At 40.3% G+C, this 13196-nt stretch overlaps 1 pseudogene; it reads right to left on the bottom strand.

Moving 5' to 3' along the window:
* Nucleotides 1-631: 631 nt before the first annotated feature.
* The window catches only part of LOC133668693 (uncharacterized), a 50976-nt pseudogene continuing 38411 nt past the window's right edge, over nt 632-13196 (bottom strand).

Here is a 13196-nt window from a genome sequence, read left to right as displayed (position 1 = left end):
TCATTCATAATGAGACAGACGGGTGTTTCATTTGTCAAATATTATAGTGAGCTTACTGAGATTTTTCAAGAGGTTTATCAATTAAGTCCAAGCACCATGGAGCATCCGTCAGGCATTGAAACTAGACGGAAAGAAGTTGATCTGACGCCGCAGAAAACAGTAAATGAATACGACCAACGTCAATATTCCGTAAATGATTTACAACGAGAGAAACTCTCAGAAAACTCAAGGTTTGTTTATTCAAAAATCAATAGCTGCCACGGTCAGAGGCCTTACAATGGTATATAGAGCAAAACTCTAACCTAACCTATGACGGATAAGGAAACAACACAAAACATTAAATTTACCATAAATGGCAAATTTGAGATAAATGCAGAATATGAAAGGCCTATGAATCCTGAGCAAACAGGAATTGACGAAAGTCAATTCGAACTCGGAAATCAAGAGTTATGGCTAAAACAAAACTTTCCAAAAATGGAAAAAATGACGATTTCGGGGCCGAAACGATGGAATTTGGCCAAAAACTGGTGGACATCAAGGGCATAGTCGCTGACTTCTTCCGCAAACGACGAAACGCATTGACTCAGAGAGTTTCACAGCATTCTGACTTCGACGCCCCGGCTGCCAAAATTCAGTTGCCTTTGAATTTCGGGTGATCCCTCTTGAGTATGTATGCTTCCGCTACTTGTTCTACATCAGACTCCTCCACTTGAAAAGAACTTGACCTCGAGTTAGGTTCTGGATCGGGATCAGGATACAAGTGTTCCTTTGCATAATACTGAAATAAATCTGCAACGTTGAAAGTCTTGGAAATGCCCATGGTTTCGGGAAGATCAATTACATAGGCATTATCGTTGATCTTCTTCAAAACCTGATACAGACCATATTTCTTGGGCTTCAGCTTGTTGTAAGTGCCTATGGGAAACCTTTCTTTGCGCAAGAAAACCATCACGGAATCTCCCTCTTCAAACACCTGGCGACGTCGATGCCTATCCGCCGCAGCCTTGTACTTTGCATTTGTTGCTTCCAACCTCTGCCTCACTTTCTCCTGCACGATCTGGCCTTGTGTCGCCATGTTCTCAGCTGCCATACTAAATCCTGGGCCTCCCTTAGGTAGACGAACTAAGTCCACTGTATGTCTCGATGGTGTCACATATATCATAGCAAAAGGAGTCTTCCCCGTTGCCCTATGAACAACACTATTGTAAGCAAACTCAGCCTGTGGCAACGCATGATCCCACTGTTTTGGTTTATCTCCACAAATGCTACGAACCAGATATCCCAAAGTTATGTTTGTCACCTCTGTCTGCCCATCAGTTTGCGGGTGCATGGTTGTGCTTCGGTTCAGCGAAGTCTGAAACATCTTCCATAAAGTCACCCAAAAGTGGCTAAGGAATTTCATGTCGCGATCAGAAGTAATGGACTGCGGCACTCCATGAAGTCGGACCACCTCCCTGAAAAATAACCGGGCTATATGTGAAGCATCTGAGGTCTTTCGGCAAGGGATGAAGTGAGCCATTTTTGAAAACTTGTCAACTACCACAAAAACAGAATCCATCCCTCGCTGGGTGCGAGGCAACCCCAGCACAAAATCCATGGACAAATCTTCCCAAATATTGTTAGGAATAGGTAAAAGTGTGTAAAGACCAGTATTTTGCGACTGACCTTTAGATACCTGACAAATATAGCATCTCTGTACAAAATTGCCGACGTCTCTCTTCAGTTGTGGCCAGAAATATCGTTCCTCTAAGCTAGCCATTGTTTTGTCCCTGCCCAAGTGTCCACTCAATCCACCCCCATGAAGGTTACGAATCAATTTCTCTCGCAGCGACATCTGGGGTATACACAGACGATTTCCGCGAAACAAAAAACCTTCGCTCTCATGAAAATCGCTGACAGGGTGTTTCTCAAGGCACTTCGCCCAGATTTCTTTGAAATCTTCATCCTCCTGATACAAATCCTTTAGGCACTCAAACCCCACTATCTCATGAGCCAATGTCACAAGCAGATTGGCACGATGACTCAATGCATCAGCAACCCGATTCAAAGCACCAGAGTTGTGTCGAATAGCAAAAGGGAACTTTTGAAGAAAAGTTGCCCATCTGACATGCATGTTATCCAAGTGCTTCTGGCTATTAATAAATTTCAGGGCTTGGTGATCAGTGTACAAAACAAACTCCAGTTGCACTAGATAGTGTTCCCAATGCTTCAAAACTTGGACCACCGCGTAAAACTCTTGGTTATACGTACTCCACTTCTGATGAGCCTCACTCAACTTCTCACTGAAGAAGGCTACTGGTCTTTTCTCCTGGGATAGCACAGCCCCAATTCCCACTCCACTCGCATCACATTCAACTTCGAAAATCTTCTCAAAACTGGGTAGGGCCAATACTAGTGCGGTGCATAGCTTCTCCTTTATCAACGCAAAGCTCGTTTCTGCCTCTTCCCCCCACTAAAATTTGCCTTTCTTCATGCACTCGGTTATCGGTGCCATGACAGTACTGAAGTTCCGAATAAATCGGCGATAGAAAGTGGTTAATCCATGGAAACTCCGAACTTCACCCACGGTCTTTGGTGCAGGCCATTCTCTAATTGCTCGGACCTTCTCTTCATCCACATGAATCCCCTCTGAACTTACCACATAACCCAGAAACAACAAGCTATCCGTCATAAAGCTGAACTTTTTCAGATTAAGGAATAACTGGTTCTCTTGTAGCACCACCAACACATCCCGTAATTGCTCCACATGCTTATCTGCGGTTTTACTATAAATAAGGATATCGTCGAAATAAACGACAACAAATCTCCCCATAAAAGGCTTCAATACCTGATTCATCACGCGCATAAAAGTGCTGTGGGCGTTGGATAACCCAAACGGCATAACCAGCCACTCATATAACCCGTCTTTGCTTTTGAATGCTGTCTTCCACTCGTCCCCTGGCCTGACCCGAATCTGGTGATATCCACTGCGGAGGTCAATTTTTTAGAATAACTTCGAGCCCTCAAGCTGATCCAACATGTCATCTAGGCGGGGAATTGGGAAGCGATACTTGACGGTTATCTTATTGATAGCTCGGTTGTCCACACACACACGCCAACTCCCATCTTTCTTTGGCGTTAACAACGCAGGAACCGCGCACGGACTCATGCTTTCGCGAATAAAACCCTTCTACAACAAGTCTTAAATTTTCTCCCTCAAGACCTCGTTCTCTTTCGGACTCATTCGATAATGAGGCAGATTTGGCAAACTGGCCCCTGGTATGAGGTCTATATGGTGCTGGACATCCCTCAAGGGCGGTAGATTATTCGGCAACTCTTCCGAAGTGATATCCCTGAACTGATCTATCAATGGTTTCAGCTTGTCAGGGACCGTCACCGAAGCCTCAACTTCCCTTTCCACCACGAGGGCTTTCACTACGAGCGCATAGAACTCTGGCGCACCCTTGATGTCTGCCATAAACTCTGTATCCGAACTGGACATTGTCAAAAACGACTGCTTCCCCACTTCAGAAGCCTTACCGGACAGTGCCTTCCTTTTGTAAGGAGCCATAGCAATTTTATGTGATCCCCACGTGAACAAATAAGTATTATCTCGACCCTTGTAGGTAATATCAAAATCATACTGCCACGGCCGACCCAACAACACATGACTAGCATCCATATCAATCACATCGCAAACTACTTCATCTTTATATATTTTTCCAATGAAAATAGGAACGCGACAGATTTTAGTTACCTTCACCGTAGGTCCTTTCTTGATCCAGCCGATAGTGTATGGAGTTGGGTGCTTCTCGGTTGGTAGCTTTAGGTGTTCAACTAGGCCCCTTGCAACGAAGTTCTCGCAACTCCCGCTATCCACAATTAAGTCGCACACCTTCTGGCTCACGGTGCAGTATGAATGGAAGATGTTATTCCGCTGTCCTGCGTCCTCTTGCCTTGGAGTGTATAATATCCGCTGCACTACACAGTTGATTCGTTCTCCATCCTCCTCAGCGAACTCTACCCCCTCATAATAGTCATCCTACCCTGCATCATCTCCAGTAGCCTCTGGATCCCCTTCTTCCCGTTCTATCCAGTTGACAGGTCTGCGACGATCCGGGCAAGTGTTAGAGAGATGTCCAGGTTTTCGACAGCGATAACAGACTCCAGGTGCAGGTCTGGCGTAAGGGTTGGGATTCAAGTTCGTGTTCATGTTCTGACTTGGATTTCTGGGTATATTTCTGTTGCCTTGAGTTGCTTGGCTGCTGCTACTGCCTCCTTCTTTGTTTTGATTCACTACGCCTGTTTGGCTGCTGTTGCCACCCTTGTCTCTGGTATTAAACGAAGATTCTGGATTACTGCGACGAAACCCTGAGACTCCTCCTCTTCGCTCCATCAGTTCAGCCTTCAATGCCAGATTATGAGCTTCCTCCACAGTCCAAACCACCTGTAACCCAATCTTATCTCGCAATGATGATTTCAATCCATTCATATACCTGGCTACGCGCTGCCCCTCTGTCTCATTAAGATTGTTTCGCTCCAAGAATCTAGAAAACTCCGCAGTATAATCAAACACAGATCTGGATCCTTGTGAGCAGTCTTGAAGTATTTGAAACAGATATTGTTCATAGTTTGGTGGCAGAAACCTCCCTATCATCAGTTGCTTCATCCTACGCCAAGTCCTTACAAGCGCCTTCCCTTGTCACTGCCAATTCTTCTATAATTGATCCCACCATACTGCAACCCCTCCCTTCAATCGAAAGGCTATAAACCTCACCATCTTTTCTTCTGGTATCTCCATCATCTCAAAGAATCGCTCCACTTTGGTAACCCAATCAAGTAAATCTTCAATTCACAGATTCCCATTGAAACTGGGCAAATCGGCTTTCAGGCGATAATCATCTTGCTCCCTCGGACGTCTCGCAGGTGGAGGTTAACAGTATCCCATGTCATCTTCTTCGTCAGAATCATCCTCGCTGTCAGGTTGGATGCGAGGTGTTGGGTTGCGTCTTCTATCAACAGGTTGGCCTCTGGCAATTCCTTCCGCGTGAGCCCTGTTAAGTGGTGGCCTACTATTGGCATTGAGATTAACCCCGATAGCAAGCATCTCGCGAATCTGCGCTACTTGTTGCCGTGTCTCCTCCACTGCCGCCCACAAGGCCTCTACTCCATGGTCTCCGCCAATCGAGTTCGGCAAATCCGTGCTCTAATACCAATTGACGCAGCAGAAAACAATAAATGAATACGACCAACGTCAATATTCCATAAATGATTTACAACGAGAGAAACTCTCAGAAAACTCAAGGTTTGTTTATTCAAAAATCAATTGCTGCCACGGTCAGAGGCCTTACAATGGTATATAAAGCAAAACTCTAACCTAACCTATGACGGATAAGGAAACGACACAAAACATTAAATTTACCATAAATGGCAAATTTGAGATAAATGCATAATATGAAAGGCCTATGAATCCTGAGCAAACAGGAATTGATGAAAGTCAATTTGGACTCGGAAATCAAGAGTTATGGCTAAAACAAAACTTTCCAAAAATGGAAAACATGACGATTTCGGGGCCGAAACGATGGAATTTGGCCAAAAACTGGTGGACATCAGGGGCATAGCCACTGACTTTCCGCAAACGACGAAATGCATTGACTCAGAGAGTTTCGCAGCATTCCAACTTCAACGCCGCGGCTGCCGAAATTCAGTTGCCTTTGAATTTCGGGTGATCCCTCTTGAGCATGTATGCTTCCGCTACTTGTTCTACATCATGATCATCTCAGAGTTTATATATTTCTTGCAGGTTTGGATAATAATTTTGATCAAGTCCAAGGAGAGATTTTAAGGATGGAGTCAAAGCTAGAACTTGAGGCTGCATACGCACATATTAAAAGAGAAAGTAACCGATAGGGAACCATGTCTGAAGCTAGTGTAACCTCTAAAGCCACAGCTTTTGCCGCTGCTACGTCCAGACAATCTCGGCTACATAATTACAATGTTGACCTTGCTCGTAACAGACCTCTAATGAAATATACCAAATGTGGTTTAGATAATCACACAATTAAGGGTTGTTACGAGATCATTGGCTATCCAGAAGAATGGGTTCACAAAAGGCGCAAAAGGGACTCAAACCAAGCCTTATTTGCATATGCCTAGCCATTACATGAGACTTCATCGAAAATCCCATCAGGTACAACTAACTCCAAGGCCTTTGCCATCGTAGGTAATTCTTGCACATCCTCACTTACTAGTAATAGATCCTGGATTATTGACACTGGTGCAATGGATCACATGACATCTAGTCTTATTGGGTACACTCTGTCACACCTTCCAACCAAACACATATTGTTAGTGCCAATGGCACCACCTCCCGAGTTATAGGAGAAGGGTCTTTATCTCTTACATCCTCATTAAGTCTTGATCATGTCTTAGTTGTCCCTTCACTTGACTATGATTTGTTATCTATTCCTCAAATCATTGATTCCCTTAATTGTACCGTGTGTTTTCGGCCATTGTATTGTCTATTTTCGAATCTTCACACCAGGGTCGTGATTTGATGTGGTACTAGGAGAGGAAAACTATATTATCTGGACTTGACAGATGACACAATTAAGAGATTGAGTCATCCACATCATGTGAGAGGAGATGAGTCTATCGGGATGAAGAAAATTTGGCTATGGCATAAACGATTAGGTCATGCCTCCTTTGGTTATCTGAAACTTCTATTTCTAGAGTTGTTTTTTCAGTTTACTAAATCAGATTTCCATTGTGAAACTTGCATTTTGGCAAAAACTCATCGTATTTCTTATCCATTAAGGTTGAATAAAAGTTTTATGCCTTTCATGATTGTCCATTCTGATGTTTGGGAATCATCACATGTTTCCACAATTAGTGTTTATAAGTGGTTGGTGATGTTCATTGATGATTGCATTAGGATGACCTGAGTTTTTCCTTTAAGATGAAAAAGTGAAGTAACTATCAAATTCAAACTATTTTATCAATATGTTGCTACTCAATTTAACAAGAAAATCATGACACTCCGATCTGACAATGGAGGAGAGTACGTCAAACATGATCTGTGTAATTTTTTAAGTCAACATGGTATTGTTCATCACACCACATGTGCATATACACCACAACAGAATGGGGTCGCCAAGCGTAAGAATCGACATCTCTTGGAAGTTGTTCGTGCCTCTTTATTTGAAGCCCATTTACCTCATCATTTTTAAGGGAGGCTTTTTGTTCTGCTACTTACCTCATTAGTAGAACCCCATCCAGCACTCTTCAGTATAAAACTCCATTTCAGGAATTGAACACTCGCCTCACCATGCCATCCACACCAAATCTTGAACCACGTATCTTTGGATGTGTTACTTATATTTAGGTGTATCCACACCAACATGGCAAGCTTGATCCATGTGCTCTGCGTTGTGTCTTCGTGGGTTATGCTAATACTCAGAAGGGCTATAGATGTTTTCATCCTCCCACTCACACCATGCACATTACCATCGATGTGACTTTCCATGAGAGTGAATTCTATATCTCAAGGGGAGTCTCTAAGCATCCTCTATAGGGGAGAGCTCTATCTTTGCAGAAGATACTCGGATCCAAATTCAACAAAATATTTTAGAGTATTCAGTTTTTGAACAACCAGTTACAATGGTACAACAAGATCAAGAGTTGCAACAAGATCAAAAGTCACTGAGAACTCCAAATACTGATACTGGTTCAGATATTCTTCCCTCAACAACTCCTACTACAGTACCATCACCACTCATCCAATCAGGTCCTGAAGATTTCCCACAGGTAATTGAACATTCAAACTCCAACTCAATCACTTTACCTGAGTCAAGTAATATAGGAAACACAAGTTATCAACTACCTCCTCGTACAACTAGAGGGATTCCTAGGCAACAATATGACCTTGACCCTAAAACAAACATTAAATACCCTATTGCTAATCATGTGTCCCTACATAGGCTATCTCCATCATGTGCGTCATTTGTATGTCAATTATCAATTGTATCTATTCCAAGTAATGTGCGGGAAGCTTTGAAAGATCCCAAGTGGACCTAAGCAATGAATGATGAAATGAAGTCCCTTCAGAAGAATTCCACTTGGGAGATGACTATCCTTCCAAAAGGAAAGAAAACAATGGGTTGCAGATGGATATATACAGTAAAGTTCAAGGCAGATGGTTCCATTAATGATACAAAGCAAGATTGGTTGCTAAATGATACACTCAGACTTATGGGACTTTTGCTCTTGTAGCCAAGATCAACACAATTCGAGTACTTCTTTCTCTAATAGCAAACCTAGACTGGCCATTACACCAGTTTGATGTAAGAAATGCCTTCTTGCATAGCGACCTAGAAGAGGAAGTCTATATGGATTCGCCTCTGAGATGCAATATGGGACATGATAAGGGCAACATGGTGTGTAAACTAAGAAAATCTTTATGGATTGAAGTAATCACCCAGAGATGGTTTGGAAAGTTCACTAAGTCAATGAAGGGGTTTGGATACAAGCAAAGTGACTCAGATCATGCCCTTTTCTTGAAACATAAGAAAGGTAAAGTCACCGCCTTTATTGTATATGTTGATGACATGGTAGTTACAGGAAATGACATAGAGGAAAAGGCAGCACTGCAGCACAACTTGGCAAGTGAATTTGAAATGAAAGATCTTGGTGTTCTAAAGTATTTTTTGGGCATCAAATTGGCTCGTTCTGAACAAGAAATATTTCTATCACAACGAAAATATATCCTTGACATTTTAACTAACACTGGAATGCTAGCTAGCAAACCAGCAGATACACCAATGGAGTTGAATCATCAGCTTGGTGAGTATCTCGATCAGGTACCCACCAACAAAGAAAGATATCAATGTCTTGTGGGTAAGTTAATCTATCTAGGACACACTAGACTTGATATAGCATATGTCGTAAGTGTGGTAAGTCAGTTCATGCATGCACCAAATGAAGCCCACATGGATGCAGTAAACTGAATCCTAAGATACTTGAAGTCAGCTTCTGAAAGAGGATTGATGTTCTCACGACATGATCATCTAGATATCGAGGGTCTCACTGATTCAAATTAGACAGGCTCTATTACTGACAGGCTATCCACATTTGGATATTTTACCTTTGTGGAAGGCAATCTAGTATCTTGGCGAAGTAAAAAACAAGTGTCAAGATCAAGTGCTGAAGCAGAATATCGAAGTATGGCACACGGAGTATGTGAGCTACTATGGATAAGGAATTTGTTAGGAGAACTAGGATTCAAACCCAATCATTCCATGCAACTGAATTGTGACAACAAAGCTGTAATAGACATTGCACATAATCCAGTACAATATGATAGAACCAAACATATTAAAGTTGATAGACATTTCATTAAGGAGAAACTCGAGGTAAAGATTATTAAGATATCTTTTGTTAAATCTGAATATCAACATGCAAATGTCCTCACTAAAGCAGTCACAAGCAGAGCATTTCACAACTCACTTAGCAAGTTAGGCATGGGCGACATATATGCTCCAACTTAAGAGGGAGTGGCAATGAGCTGTATATTCCTAATTGGTATGAGCTATATATATTCCTAATTATGGTGAATCAATTATGTGATTCTACAAGATTATAGACTCGTAAAACTTTCTTAAATAGTTTCCCAGTCTATGTATATATATTCACGTCTGCTGTTATACAAAAGAGAAGGATAAGAGAATATTACTATCATCAATTCTGATAGAATCTCTACTAATTTCAGACACCTTTCTAGATAAAGATGTGGATTAGTTTTTGACTAGATTGGTGTCCTTACTCTTTCCATTGATAAAGCTTAGGAAGGACACCAATCCCAGAAGGAAGATAAAAGAATGTTTCTTGATAGATTCAATTCTTCAAGAGAGGACAAACCCCCAAAATCAACACCATTAGTTACGTATTCAGACAAAGCATCATCAACAAGTTTGAGACATTTCACTGATCTCCATTCAACAAAACAAGTTTGTAGCAAACGTTTCCAATTTAAAACACTTGCATCAAAGATGAAATTGATGATGGACAAAATGTAGATGATAGTGAAAGCCACGTTGAGTCCTGATTGAAAATGTATCCATGGAAAGATAACTTTCTGACATACATTAATTGTCCAATTATAGACAGAAGTTGTTCATTTTCAATTCCATCTACTAGTAGCTCGATTAAGGATTCCATATCACTCATGCACTTTGGCAGCTTCTCCAATCCTGAACACCCTGAAATATCCAAAATTTCAAGAGACTTTACAGCACAAATGCTTTGGGGAAGGATCTTTAGTCTCCAACTGTTAAATAATATTTATTTAGTTTTATTTATTAAGGGTAGAATAGTATTTTTAGTTTAACCTATATATAATTTCTTTGTATTTAGGTTAACTCTAAACACTCATAATAAACAGATTATTGAGAATTCTAGCCTCCTTGTGTGTTTGATCTTAATTATTTTAACATGGTATCAAAGCTAGTTTTATGGAACGAGGCTTAATCTCAAATTTTTTTGGATTGATATTTTATCTTTCGCTTCTGCCAAATTTGGTATTTCATCCTTCCTTCAACTTCTGCAATTTGATATTTGCATTCAATTTCTGCAATTTGGTATTTGCATTCAGTTTTTACAAATTTATTTTGTGTTTTGGCGTAATCATATAATTTCAAGAAGATATTTGTTTAGTTTCTGTAATCTCTGTTCAGTTTCTGCAATTTGGTATTTTTTTTCGTTGCTTTTGCATTCTAGTTCTCTATGATTGTTGATTAAGGCTACTAAAAGAGATGATTCGTTTCAGTCTATGAGTGTGAGGTTGGATGAGAAGAACTATTCATATTAGAGCTATGTAATAAGAAATTTTCTGAAGGGTAAAAATATATAGGGATATTTTAGTGGAACCTATATGGTACCTAAAAATATTGAGGAAGGAGATATTACAATGATAGATGCATGGGAAGCAAACAATGCAAAGATCATTACTTGGATCAATAATTCTGTTGAGCATTCCATAAGTATGCAGTTGGCGAAGTATGAGACAACAAAGAAGGTTTGGGATAATCTGCAAAGGTTATTCACGCAATCAAATTTTGCAAAGCAGTATCAGTTAGAGAATGACATAAGAGCTCTTCCCTAGAAGAATATGAATATTCAAGAGCTCTATTATGCCATAATAGATCTTTGGGATCAATTGGCTCTTACAAAATCAACAGAATTAAAGGCATGTGGTGCTTATATTGAGCGTAGAGAGCAGCAACAAATGGTACAATTTTTAACAGCACTTCACAGTGATTTCAAAGGACTTAAAGGTTCAATACTGCATCGCTCTCCATTGCCTTCTATTGACTCAGTTGTTAGTGAGTTATTGGCTAAAGAAATATATCTTCAGTCGTATTCTGAAAAGGGTATTCTTTTTGCTTCGAATCCTTCTGTACTAGTAGTACCCTCTAAGCAATTCTCCAATCACCACCGTAAGCCTTACACAAGGGTTGGCTTTGACGAGTGCCGTTTCTGTAAGCAGAAAGGTCATTAGAAAGCTCAGTGTCCTAAGTTGAGACAGTAGAATCAAGCTTGGAAGCCTGGCAACCAGTCACAATCTAATGCTCATAGACCACCTCAAGGTTATAAACCACCACACCACAATACCACAACAGTAGCTTTCTTAGGCTCTATTATCAATCCTAGTACTTTAGCTAAGCAATTTCAGAAGTTTCTATCCTTGCAGCCACAAGCAATTTTCGCTTCTTCTTCCATAGGCCAGTTGCCTTATAGTTCCTCAGGTATGTCACATTTTGAATGGGTTTTGAATTCTGGTGCTTCACATCATATGTCTCCAGATTCTTTAAATTTTTTACCTCTGTTTCCCCTTCGCCCTCCATTCCTGTTATGACTGCTGATGGCACTCTCATGCCCTTAGCAGGTGTTGGTTCTGTTGTTACACCTCACTTATCTCTTCCTAATATTTATCTTATTCCGAACCTCAAATTGAATCTTGCTTTTGTTGGTCAATTATGTGATTATGGTGATTATTTAGTCATTTTTTCCTCTTTTGTTTTTGTTATGTACAGGATCTGCAGTCTTAGAAGCTGATTGGGACAGGTCGTAGGGAGAATGGACTATACATTTTGGATGAGTTAAAAGTGTCAGTTCCCGCTGCTACTCCTACTACTGTTGATTTGTCTTCTTTTCGTTTGAGTCCTTCATCTTCTAGTTTTTATTTATGGCATTCTCTTCTATGACATGTTTCGTCTTCTTGTTTGAGATTTTTGGCATCCGTAGGAGCTTTAGAAAATTTGAAAACTTTTTAAATTTCTGATTGTAGTGGATGTAACCTGATAAAATTTTATGCTTTACCTTTTAATCAAAGTATTTCTGTTTTTTCTTCACCATTTGACTTGATTCATTCTAATGTATGGGGGGGACCTTCTCCTGTTGCCATAAATGGAGGGTCCCGATACTATGTCTCTTTTATTAATGATCATACTCGTTATTGTTAGGTTTATTTAATGAAACATCGTTCTGAATTTTTTGAGATATATGCAGCTTTTCGAGCTCTTGTCAAAAATTAACATTCTATTCTAATCAAATGCTTTAGGTGTGATTTGGGTGATGAGTATACCTCTAATAAATTTTGTTAATTGCTTGCCTTAGATGGAACTATCCACCAAACTTCATGTACAAATACTCCTGAGCAAAATGGTGTTGCTGAAAGAAAACATAGGCACATTGTCGAAACTACTCGTTCTCTCTTGTTGTCTGCTTTTGTTCCTAGTAAGTTTTGGGGAGAAGCTATTCTTACTACTGTAAGTTTGATTAATACAATTCCATCTTCTCATAGTTTGGGTCTATCTCCTTTTGAAAAGTTAAATAGGTATGTCCATAATTATTCCTCATTTAGAGTTTTTTTTTATACTTGTTTCATTCTTCGTCCTTATGTAGAACGCAGTAAGCTATCCTCCTGATCTGTTATTTGTGTCTTTCTAGGTTATGGTGAAGGTAAAAAAAGGTATCGTTGTTTTGATCCAATAACTCGAAAACTTTATGTGTCTCGTCATGTTGTCTTTCTCAAGCATATACCTTTGTTTTCTATTCCATCCACTACTCATAGCCTGACTAAACCTGATCTTATTTGTATAGATCCTTTTTCTAAGGATTCTGATTGTCATACCTCTCCCCATGTTCGACCAATTTGTACT

Source organism: Populus nigra, chromosome 11 (genome assembly GCF_951802175.1).
Source record: "Populus nigra chromosome 11, ddPopNigr1.1, whole genome shotgun sequence".
Taxonomy (NCBI): domain Eukaryota; kingdom Viridiplantae; phylum Streptophyta; class Magnoliopsida; order Malpighiales; family Salicaceae; genus Populus; species Populus nigra.
Note: the sequence above shows the minus strand (reverse complement) of the source record. Positions and strands in the feature narration are given on the sequence as shown.